The sequence below is a fragment of the Hetaerina americana genome, unplaced genomic scaffold (genome assembly GCF_022747635.1).
Source record: "Hetaerina americana unplaced genomic scaffold, ioHetAmer1.1.p SCAF_3, whole genome shotgun sequence".
In the NCBI taxonomy this organism is placed as follows: Eukaryota; Metazoa; Arthropoda; class Insecta; order Odonata; family Calopterygidae; genus Hetaerina; species Hetaerina americana.
The window spans coordinates 54,123,161-54,135,170 of NW_027286874.1; positions in this window are offsets into that span (position 1 = coordinate 54,123,161).

The following is a 12,010-nucleotide window of genomic DNA, read 5'->3' on the forward strand; positions in this document are numbered from 1 at the left end:
GAGGCAGTCGTAAAACAGCCAATTCGTAAAGAGGATAAAAGGCAATCTGATGCGCAAACTCCATTTCCCGGAAAATTAGAGCAGAGATATAAAAAATATCTACCGGGTGGATTAATCATGGCAGTAAAACACAGAAATATGAAATATGTCCCGCCGAAAGAAAAAATACTGGAATAAATTTAACTCAATTTTGATGTGAATACTTTAGGAAGTTATTTATAGAAAAAGTGCTACCAATATTAATCCGAAAACTTCTAATGTAAATTTCTTTCGGAGATAAGCCTAAGGATGAAGTCACAACAAAAGCTTTCATTGTGACCGCGGTGAAAGAATCATCCATCACGCTAATGCAGTCTTTATTCTTATTCTGGATGAGGGAAACAGGCCAGGCTCTTGCTTGAGGCACTGAAACAATACCCAGGGCAAGAGATCCTACCGGAAACAAGGATCTTTTGGACCAGAAAAAACGTTTTTTTCTTCCGGTCCAGTTATCCGAGTACATTTTGGCCAAAATTTTATCGTATTTGAGCGTCTTTTCTCTCCAACACGATTGAATTCACTACACTCCGTTGCCACCTACCCCTCCCCCGGAATGTTTTCTTTTCATGCCACTCGCCACTGACTACGCATTCAACAGACTCGAGAGTAAGGAGCGGGAGTTCAACATCCGACGAGTTGCCACGCTTCTTCGGGAAACGTGGCAACTCGGGTGTTGAACGAATGCCTAATTCATCTATTATACTATTGTAATCGACTGAAGTCAATCGAGGCCTGGAGAGATCGATTGAGCGACATCTTTCTTATTGCCAAAGAAGAGAATTGACAGTAAAATTACATCATCGACTTCTTGGGGGATGAAAATATCATGATGGCTGAACACTGTATGTTTTGTTATCCACTCTACCATGAGTATTGTCAATTGGGAAAGAAATAGCACGGAAAAAAAACATACGTATTGGCATATGATTTTAAATGGTTTAAACGATTGAAACTAATCGTATTATATTAAAATTCTATGTTTCCTGTAGAGGTGGTACCTATGGGATCCAAGCCGCCCGAATCGTCGCGCGGGTCATATCCTGCCATAGCGGAAAGAGTCGTATAATGATTTCCGACACGTTCGTGTGCTAATGTCACCGGCAACGTTACACATTAAAAATAAGCCTCTAAAATATTATATAAGGAGGAAACTCACCCAAATGTAGATAAATGCATTTGGTGAGGCAAACCAACCGAACGCCTTTGGAAGAATTCCACAGGGACTTAATACCCCAAGTCCTAAGTACCTATTATCTCCGCTATGCAATGACATGAAGATGAAACTGTTGGTACACACATAATTAGAAAATGGCGCAAGAGTAATTTGCGTATTTAAATCTCTATCGATGGAAAACTGGCATTAATCACGACCATAAATCAATAAGTACTTTTAGCTCAAATTGTTGCTTTTAGAGCTTTTTCCTGTATTCATCAGTTTTTTTTAGCCACTGTTTCGACTAAGTTGTGAGCAAAAACTTTGTATTGCGGAATTATCAAATAAAAGGGAATGTTTTCTATTTGAATACTTTCAAAACTAGTACTCTCACTTCATGTATCAGCTCACAGTAATTTAGAAATTTGATTACATCTAGACTTTTAGGATATCCTATGAAAAGTTTTCATTGCAAAAAATATCCTAAATACGCTGGCAGAAAAATTAAGATGAAAACGGATGTAATTTTCATGTCCTGAGCCAGTTATTCAAATCAAAAGTAAAATTAGAATATAGCTAGCACATCACCATCATTTTAAGTGAGAAAATCTTGATATCAAAACACTAAAAAATACATTTTATGATACAGGTACTGTAAGATACAAGGGTGGTCCCAGAAGTATCTGAACCATCAAAGAAAACATAAATTTAGGAAAAAAATTTATTTTTCAACATCATCTACTTTTGGGCCCACACACTTTTCCCAGCAATGGTTAATTTGTTCGATACCATTTTTATAATAAAAACAGTCTTGCCTCTTAAAATAGCCATTAATTTCAGACATCACGGTTGGAAAATCTTTGAGCACCGAGCCATTTTTTCAAGTTTGCGAACAGAACATGATCCGTGGTGAGCTAAATCTGGCGAAAAGGGTGCATGAGGTGACAATTGAAACTTTAATTAAAGAATGTTGGCCATTGCAGTAACGGATTTTCGAGCTGCTGTTTCATTATCTTGATGAAACAACACTTCCTTCTTAGCCAAATGCGTCCGCTTTTGCTTGATTTCTTCGTTCAAACGTTGCAATAAGTTCGCATAATACTCGCAGTTGATAGGTTTTCCTTTTTCAAGACATTCAATGAACGTTATTCCAAGCGCATCCCAAAATACCGAAGCTATGACCTTGCCTGCAGCTGAAACGGCCTTCGCCTTCTTTGGACGAGGTTTTCCCTTATGAATCCATAGTTTTGATTGTTCTTTTGTTTCGGGGTGAATTCATGGACCCATGTTTCTTCCATGGTTACGAAACGGCGCAAAAATTCTGCTTTGCTGCTGTAAACCCTGGATATGCACCCATCTTGCACACAGCTTTCTCATGTTCAAATTTTCAGATAATATGTGATGTACCGCACTTTTTGAAATGTCTACTATGTCTGCTAGCTCCCATACTTTCTGTCGACGATCACTCAGTATCACTTTGTGGATTTACTTCACCATTTCTGGAGTCGTCACCTCATTTGGTCGACCAATGTGATTCTCGTCTTGACAGCTCGTACGGCCTCATTTAAACTCTACTACCCAATATTTTACTGTCCTAAAAGAAGAATCAGGCTCACCCAAAGTAGAATCCGGTTCAGCTTTTATTTTGGTTGGGCTGAGACCTTTCAAATATTATTGTATCAAGTATTGTATCACAAAAAGGTGACCAATTTTCTCCATTTTCACAAATTCAGTGAAAACGTTCACTATTGATGGCTGCCAAACAAATACTAAACAATGCGGCGTTTTCAAATTGGAAACATATGCTTTATAAATTAAGTACTTTGTGATACATACAGTGATATTTTTCAAAAACTACCACCATCTCTAAGTCTGGCCCGATACTTATGGGACCACTCTCGTATATTATAAGATAAATTTTATAATACTCCTTGTAATTAACAATTTTCACAAACAACATTCAACCTCAGCTACAAAAATTTTCAATTGAGGTTAAATTCAATATTCTATAATCAAATAGCATAGTTGTTAATAAATACTAAAAACGCCGTCAATTCCAGGAAACAATGAGATTTGGCGAAGTATTGCGGCAGAGAGGTATGAAAATGTTGGTGTTCTGGCCTGTGTGGGCAACAGAGAAGAAATCCTTAAGCTGAATTAACAACTCTCACCGATTATGACCAAATGAAATCATTCTCCAGAAGGAAGGATTTCCTTATTCGTTTTCTGCTACTATCTCAGATGAATTTGATGATCACATTAAGTCACATGTATCATCTTGGACCTATCCGGCCGTCTCCGTCAGTGACGACTCATACGTTCGGTTCCTGAATTATTTGGCCTGCGCATGAGGGGCTTGCGGACGGATTCACTAAGGACGCCCATAGTGGCGCAATAGGATGAACTGATTTCTTCCTGAAATCCAAACGGTAAGTTTGCAGCCTAGAATATTAACTATATTACCAACGGGCAAAGATGTGATGTTGCGATAACTTCTTATTCTTCTTCTTCCGATTGTCAGCAGTAGCAGTACCTTTTAACGAGGAAATTATTTCTCCACAACGTACTTATGAATCCTCATGTTTCCACCCGAAAAATCTCCGACTCCGTTGCCTCATGAATCTTTCATCTTCCTCAATAGAATCTACTTTTAGCCGCTGGCTACTTTTCCCCTTCTCCTAAATTCTCCTTTCTCTCCGTCTCATTTGCGTCTCCCGTCTCATTCCTCCTTCTTTCTAGTTTTATTCTTATCATAACTGGGCGAATAGACTAAATATTATCTTTTAAACACGTCACTAACGCAGGTTAGGGTGAATACTTCTCTTCACAGCCTCCCAGAAATGGCTTGTGAGATGGTAATTTAAATTTATAATGCACAAAAACTATTTAGTTCAAAACGAGTATCGGCATAGCAGCATCGATTTACATGATTAACTTTAAGTAATTATGGTAATTTAATAATAAAATGATGAAGAGCTTGGTATATTCCCGGTACACAATGCATATTAAATTATAAATTTACGGGTTTCCAATATGTATTGTGGGCACTTCGAAGGCTAACTAGGACATTAACTCAATGGCCAATTAATTAAGCTTGGCATCGAATCAAGGTCAAGAGAATACGAAAGAGGTACCCTTCAAAATGTGGGCAACCTGAGCCGGTGGAAAACCCTAGAATTTCTCACATAAATCAAATTCCGATGCCGTTTATAGTGAAGATGTACAGAGCCTTAGTAAACTATATATTCCATATGATATCATAAATTGGCCAAGATAGCTCGTAAAAATATATTCAATTAAAGAGGTCAAATGGAGTATTCCCCGGGTAGTTTAATGCAATTTATGTAAAAAAACTATTATTGGCCGTTGAACATACGCATACATCGATATCTTTACTGCGCCATGGAATGCCATTTCAAATTCGCACACTGCTCAACAGCACACTCTTTCTGTCTCTCTCCACATGTGTACACTGTAATATCTAAACGTCTGTATGCAGTCACTGGCACACCGAGATATGAGGAATGTTGAATATTTTCGCCATGTTGGTATTCAATGACTGGTGGACAATTGGTCTGTGATACGTCTCCCTGAGATGCGGAGCGCCAGCCAGCCATTGAATGCCAACATAGCGAACGTTTTCACTTTTCCCTGTTTCTCTGCGCGCCGGTGACTGCCTGTAGACCTTAGGGAAGGATTATATGCAGGGATGAGACTCCCTGACAGATGCGAAGGAAGCAACATCTTCCCCTCCGAAGCTTCCCATTGAGAACGCTTCATCCGTGACCCTTTAAGAGGCGCTCAGCACCGATCGCCGACTCTCCCGACGTTCGCTCCCGGAGGAGTTTCAGTTCTCCTCACCCCCTTAACTATCAAAGGCAGCATCTTCCCCGGAAACCCTCAGCCCAGGCCGCGCGCCACTTCTCCTCCATTTGGGACCTCTCCTATCCCCCAAACGAGAACAGTGCACAACCCCATTCTACTGGACCTGCCCCCTCTCCCGCGCCCCGGGCGCCCTAAGTTCATCGCCTCGCGCATCCCGCATAATTGTGCCGCTGCGTGGGTGGCCAGCATCGTCCCTCCAATGTGGCGTCCCTCGACTGTTCCGAGCAGTAGATGGGGTGGGTGGTCGTGGACTCCACCAACGGTGTTAATGGGTTTGGGATCGCGGTGACGGAAGGAGACGACCGCTGAGGCGTAGGGGTAAGGGTTTTCGTTTGGGAAAAGGGAAGAGATTGCGCTCGCGATGGCGGGTGTAGAGAGACGGATGAGGGGAGGGGGGTAGTTGTAGTGAAAGGATCAAGAACAGAAGTTGGCAAGCACAGGCACACACGCAGCAACCCCAACCACCTCTTCTGTTCATACCTACGTTCCTCTCTCTCACTTCCTCCTCTTTATCTATTCCTTCCCACCCCTCCCTTTCTCTCTCACTCTCCCTCTCTCTCTCCGTCTTTCACTCTATCGGAACGTGACGACATGGCGCTCTACCTCCATCCTTCAGCCAACCACCCTCACACCATCTACCCACCCCGATCACCTTTCCGCAAAAGTTGGTTAAAAAGGTGTGCGTGGCGCAGAGGGAGGGAACGCGAACTGCGGTGCTAAAAGTAATTACGCCGTCGGTGACAAAAGAAAAGTTTTGTTTGATGAGCGGCGTGTGGGGATATTGGGGAGGGGTCGGAGGGTGGTTAAGGTTGAGGTGGAATTCGGTTCGGAGGAGAGCGGACGGGAAAAGGAGACCCGGAGGGAAGTGATTGCGGTTCTTTATCGGAACGACGTCTTTGGCAACTTGCGGAAATATGGATGGAGGTATGGAGCCATTCCCTAGTTGGCAGTGTCGCGTTTATGAATCATTCAACTCCTTCAACGTGTTCCCAGAGGGAAAAATCCTTAGGGTTGCCTTGGATATGATCATCTTTTTCACTTTCTCTGGGAGAGGAACTAAGGAAATAGCCTTGATTGGCTATTCTCTCAAAGGAGGGAACGTCGAAATCTTTAACGATGCTTAAACAATCGACAAGACAAATAGGAGAGAGCTGTAAAGGGGCAAGGTATTGCAGACAGCATTCGCATGCTTGTTCAGATATATCTAAAATGTTTGCATAAAACTAAAATATTTTGGAACACGCCGTGGACACATCTGAATGCAAGAAACTAAAGTTAGTGGAGTAGAACGTGCAGTAGAACGATAAACTGAGCATTTAAGTGTTAGATAATATTTAGGGACTGGTTTACCCAACTTTTAGGAACCTCGTCAATTGAAAAGGTAGCCTTTAAGTCTATATTTTTATGTTATTTTGAATACATAAATGTACATCTTGAACTTAAACACAGGATTAGAAAATAAAATTATAATATCGCTGCCTTTCAGCCATAAAATCAGAAACATTCCACCATAAATATTTTTCTCATCTGACTCATTTGAAAAATCTAAATTTGTTATCACATACATTTCAAGACAAGATATTTGAAAAGTATTCCATCCTCAATTTACAAATGTTTTTTGAGTAACTACTTACGATATAAAACCATTATTATCGTAAAAAGTGGCAACATGAATATGCTTTCAGAAGTCATAAGAGGGCACCTTAAAAATTTTTATGATGTAATAACCCCACACCTAGTTTCGACACAAACTTTTCGCCATACCTCGAACAGTGACACCGGTGTTTGCCTTTTCATTGTATTTGCATGACTAAATATCACTTCCTTTGGAAAATTATTCACCATACCTATAGGATTATTTATTATTTGTGACCATTCGGACATGTTTATGGAAGACCTTTTCCTTAATGACAGGGTGGCCATAAATCCATCGGTTTGCATTGATCTTATTCTCAAAACGTTCAACGACCGAGTCCTGTGTTGTCAGTATTTTTTCGTGGTTGCAAAAAACGTTTTCTCCTATGCTTGGGTTATATATGGTGACGTTAAGTGCTCAAGGTCGCATACTGTGAGACATTGGAAAATAAATTTACATTATCGTGGCCTTTGAATGAATTTGGAATTTGCATTCCTCAATTCCAGTGCAAATACATATGTGAACTCGAAAGATTATATTAATTCATATTAAAGTATTGAATAAAGAACAAAAACATTGAAATACAGGCAATAATACTTAATTACACACCACATATGACATGGTTTGAGACATGTATGAGACTGCTGCATGAATAGAAACTTCCAGTATTTTAAAATATATTTTAATATGATCTCACTGAAAAAAATCCTAAAATTGCTTCACAGCATTTTTTCCGCATTTAAATTTTAGCCTTCTCCCTTCTTTTCTTGAGTAATATTCGCCTCATTGTCTTTCAAAAGTATTTCAAGAAAAGTATGCGTAAGTACTGCCTTTATAGCTTATTCATTCGATAGTCTTATCAAGTTTATCAGTGAAGCTGTGACCTTAATTTTAATTGATCTAGTTTACATCAGAATCTACCATAAATAAATGCTTCCCTATTTTTTTAAGACTTAATCAATAATTTAACCACCACTATACACACGATTCTTCCATTTGATAATGATTATCACTTCAATATTTCTATTTAATTTTTTTTTGGCAACTCAATCAGTCAACTAAATCGTCCTTATCTACCCAATTTTACTAATCATTATAATCTCGAACTCTCTATCCAACTGTTACATCCGATGAAATCAATTTATTTCATAGCAAGCCTCTAAAGGGTTGACGAATATACTGAAATTACAACTCTCTGGTATCTTCTTCTTCGACTTCAATAGTTCCATCTTAGTTCCATGCGAAAAAATAAAGATAGAAACTTATTTAATTTCTTTTAAGTTAGTTTGTTATTGCTAATATATTATCGTAGGATGGAACCATTCCTGTCATGTGCCATTCCCATTAATATATTTTACTGCTATTTATCTTCTACATGAGATATTGAATTTAAAAAATCCAACCAGTTCTAGTGTGATCTTCGTGAATTTGAAGCAAATTGAACATTGCTTCCTCAGGTCATTGGCTATCAAGTTTGTTTCAAGGAAACAATGAATGAGATAGTAGCAGAAATTGTTTTAATACGAGCACTGGTACTAACATAACAGACTTTCGCCATCCTTTAAAGTATTCCTTTTTTTAAGATAAAACGGTCCATAAAAACTATTTAGTCCCGAGTAGCGAGGGAAGCTCGTCGATTGATAAATCGACTGCTCTTTCTATCCATTTCTCAAGCTTCAACATGTTTTCTCAACCGTTTTCATCCCCTTCCGTCATTTAGATATTTATTAAGTTTTTCTTCGAACTCATCCTCTTTCCACATATTTCTTACTCATTTTAACCTTCAACATTCCATTGTGGCACTCCCCTATACCTCTTAATCCTTTTGAACTTTTAATTTCTTTCCATAAAAATTAAATTATGACCAGATTCTGCATTCGCACCCGGGAAATTTTTTAATTTGATGCTCACAGTTTCTAAATCTATGTCGGAAAATGTTATGATCTGACTCCTATTTCTCTTGGTATCCTTCCTGTACACTCACGCCTGTGATAGTAAGTGGGACACATGATAGTTATTATCAAATCCCTTCTTCTACAGAACTCGTCTGTTTCTCCCCGTGATAATTTTTAATTCATAATCCGTACTCCTGTATCTTCCTTCCATTCCTTACTTCACCTACCACTGCGATTCAATACTTCAATCCTATTAGATGCCCCATTCCTGGAACGTTCGCAATCATTTCCTCTACTTGATTACACATTCTTTTTCTTTGTCCTGGTAACTGATTGCCGGCCTATATACCTGGATTACCGTGAAATTTGTCGGGTCAGCTTTCATCTCTATCTATTGAATTATATCACCCATCTGCTCTATATTCACTAATATTCTTCCGAGTTTCCTATTCAGTACTATGAGCCCTGGACGTTGATTTCTCTCCCCCGACTATAAATTACGCTGAAAATATCCCTCCCGTAAACTCCACTGTCTCTCCATCTCCCCTATCACAAGGGTAACATATCTATCATATATCCTCTCTTCATTTCTTTCTTGAGATTTTCTAGCTACCCTGATCTTGGCATTGTACAAATATTCAATGAACCATTCCGAACTATTGCAATCCTCTTCTGGGACTTCTTTTCCCTCGTTTTCACCTCGATAATTGCGATCAAAATCGCGGAGGTCTGCACTCCTCCTTCGCTGTTGGTCACGATACTTTGCCGGGTCCTGTAGTTGCCTTGATTCATTTTCTTTGTGCACCCATCCAAATTTATCATGAGAAAGGTAGTTTAGATGGTTTTCCGATGTACTTCTCAATGACGTTTTTAAAGTGGAACTTGCTACGTGATCACCCTACCGGGGGTAGACACCTCGGCAGCCGAGGAACTGACGCAGACTACTTTTCGTCTGGTGTCAAATTACCATTGCCTCCAGCAGCGTAGGCCTAGGTCAATGGAACACGCAAGCTTAACAAGCTGGCTGCCTCAATTGTTACAAATGGTGCACTCTATTGAGTATGATCAGGAACGTACACACCATCATTAATCTATTACTAACCGCATCTACGGTATAACCTCTTCCCCATATATACGGGTTATGTGGAATAAGAAACTATCTAGTCTCAATTTCACTCAAATAAAGACGTTTTATAATTATTATTATATACAATGTATAATCAACTCAAGCCATACCAATTTCCCCAAAGCCAAATAAATCCTATAACACGACTAATCTAACTACTAATTTAATTTATAATTAGACGAATTCCTAAAATGTAAATGATAGCGAACGAAAATTGTATTTAGCAGTGTTGCGCAAGAGTCATCATAGCATTAGAAGATAAACGCTGAAAACATTACGCTTTAGTGTAAATTAGTACCAAGTTGGACTGATTTAAAATATGACAAATGGTCCATTTATCCTGAAATTAATTTACTTTAACAAACGATAATTTTTATCCAAACACTTATTCATATGAAATCTTTTTGATCGATAATTTCCATCTACCTTCCTGTTTTGTCGACAAATATTATGTCATGTATCGCTAAGTAGTATAATACTGCATCCAAGGAACAATATTCTACGTATTTCGCATTGACCCAGTTTCCCGAGCTGACAAAACAGCAATTCGACTCTACCTCTTTGGTACGACACGAAGGTAACCGAACCGAGTTGAATCTACATTGAAGTTTCACGAGACGGAGATGGCGAAGATATGTAACAACAAGAAGGGTGCTATGAAATATTGTGTAACTTTGTAAGCATGTTATTATTTTCGAAGTCCATATTCGACTTAAATAATAATTATTAACAAAAGAGTAAAAATCTTAGGTAATATATTGGTTTGTAAAATGAGCAGAAATATCAAGTAAAAGCTAATTAATCTATTTCGACGAGACTCGCGTGCCATGTCCGAGGCGTTCTCTTGCAATATGAAATTCACTTATCAAGAGGACGCGTAGGTAGATTAGTTTGGTTAAAACGTTAGGTTTGAAATAGAAGGGAACCTGTTTCTTGTCCTGGCAAAGACCAAATTCTTTTGACACTGCGAAATTTCTGCATTTGCACGAATAAATAGGTTTTTATTTCATGAATTCAAAAATGAATAACGAAAATATATTTCATTGGTGGAAGGTGCGCATGAAATTTTCACTGAGTAAGAACTTCAGCATTTTGAGGTGACAGAGCAATATCCCGATTTATCTTTCCATTTTATTCAATTACAGCCGTTCGTATTTCAAATTTAAAATCTTAAAAGAGTTTTCCAGACCACGACTCGGTGGCTCCGGGGCCAATCGGTTGAACTAGAAGGATGCCTTTCATCGATTGTACGAACGACGCAGTAAAAGTATTGCAAACGCTCAAAAGGCATATGAAAAGACAGGAAACGAGACTGGCGAGGAAAGTGGGCAGTATGATATAGAGCAAAAACACAAACCATTGTAAGAAAACATCCTGAAAAAAAATATTGTAATATCAGGAAATATTTTTACATCGGAAAGAAAATACTTAGTTATAACACGTACATTTTATTATACACGACCAAGGTTTCGACTTACAAAATCATCACCAGGTAAGATCACTGCGTAATTCGAAACGTAGGTCGTGTATAATAAAATGTACGTGGAATAACTAAGTATTTTCTTTCCGATATGAATCGCTTCCACAAAGTGACAACTCAAACCATTCTATTCTAAATATGTTCACATTTTATCATTCAATGCTTGAGGAGTGGTGAAGGTAATATAAGGAATTCGATATTAAAAATTATGTGCGGATCATTTTTATATTATCAAAAGAATTCCACACGTATAAATCTACGTGCATGTAGAACGAACAAAAAGAACTGCAGAGAAAAGTTTATGTTCCCAGCCCAAATAATTTTGAAATTATGGCGTAAATTCTAAAGAAAACCTTCACCTAAATTTGATATGCTATGTGTAACAATCTTGTGTCAGAAATTTGAGGAAACAGAATGTTTATAGAAATTCAATTAATGAAACAATATCAGGAAGTTTACAAGTTGCTTTTCCATCGCTACATTAGGCATTATTTTTTTCTAAATTGAGGCACTCTTTCTTTCATTTATAAAAAAATATTCTTTTCGTTTTGCACACATATATAATGAATATGCAGTTGAGCAAAACCTTTTAAATTTGAATTTTACACCAAAAAGGTTTTAAGAAATCAGGAATGGAGTATTTATTAGTATACTGATCCACCTTAAAAATGACATTTGTAGGAAAATGTATTGAAAAAGTGAGGGACAGAGAAGTATTACTAAAATGTAGTTGAGCCATATTTTTAAAATATGCCACAAGTCCGAGGAAAATCCGCAATATAATATCTGAAAATTG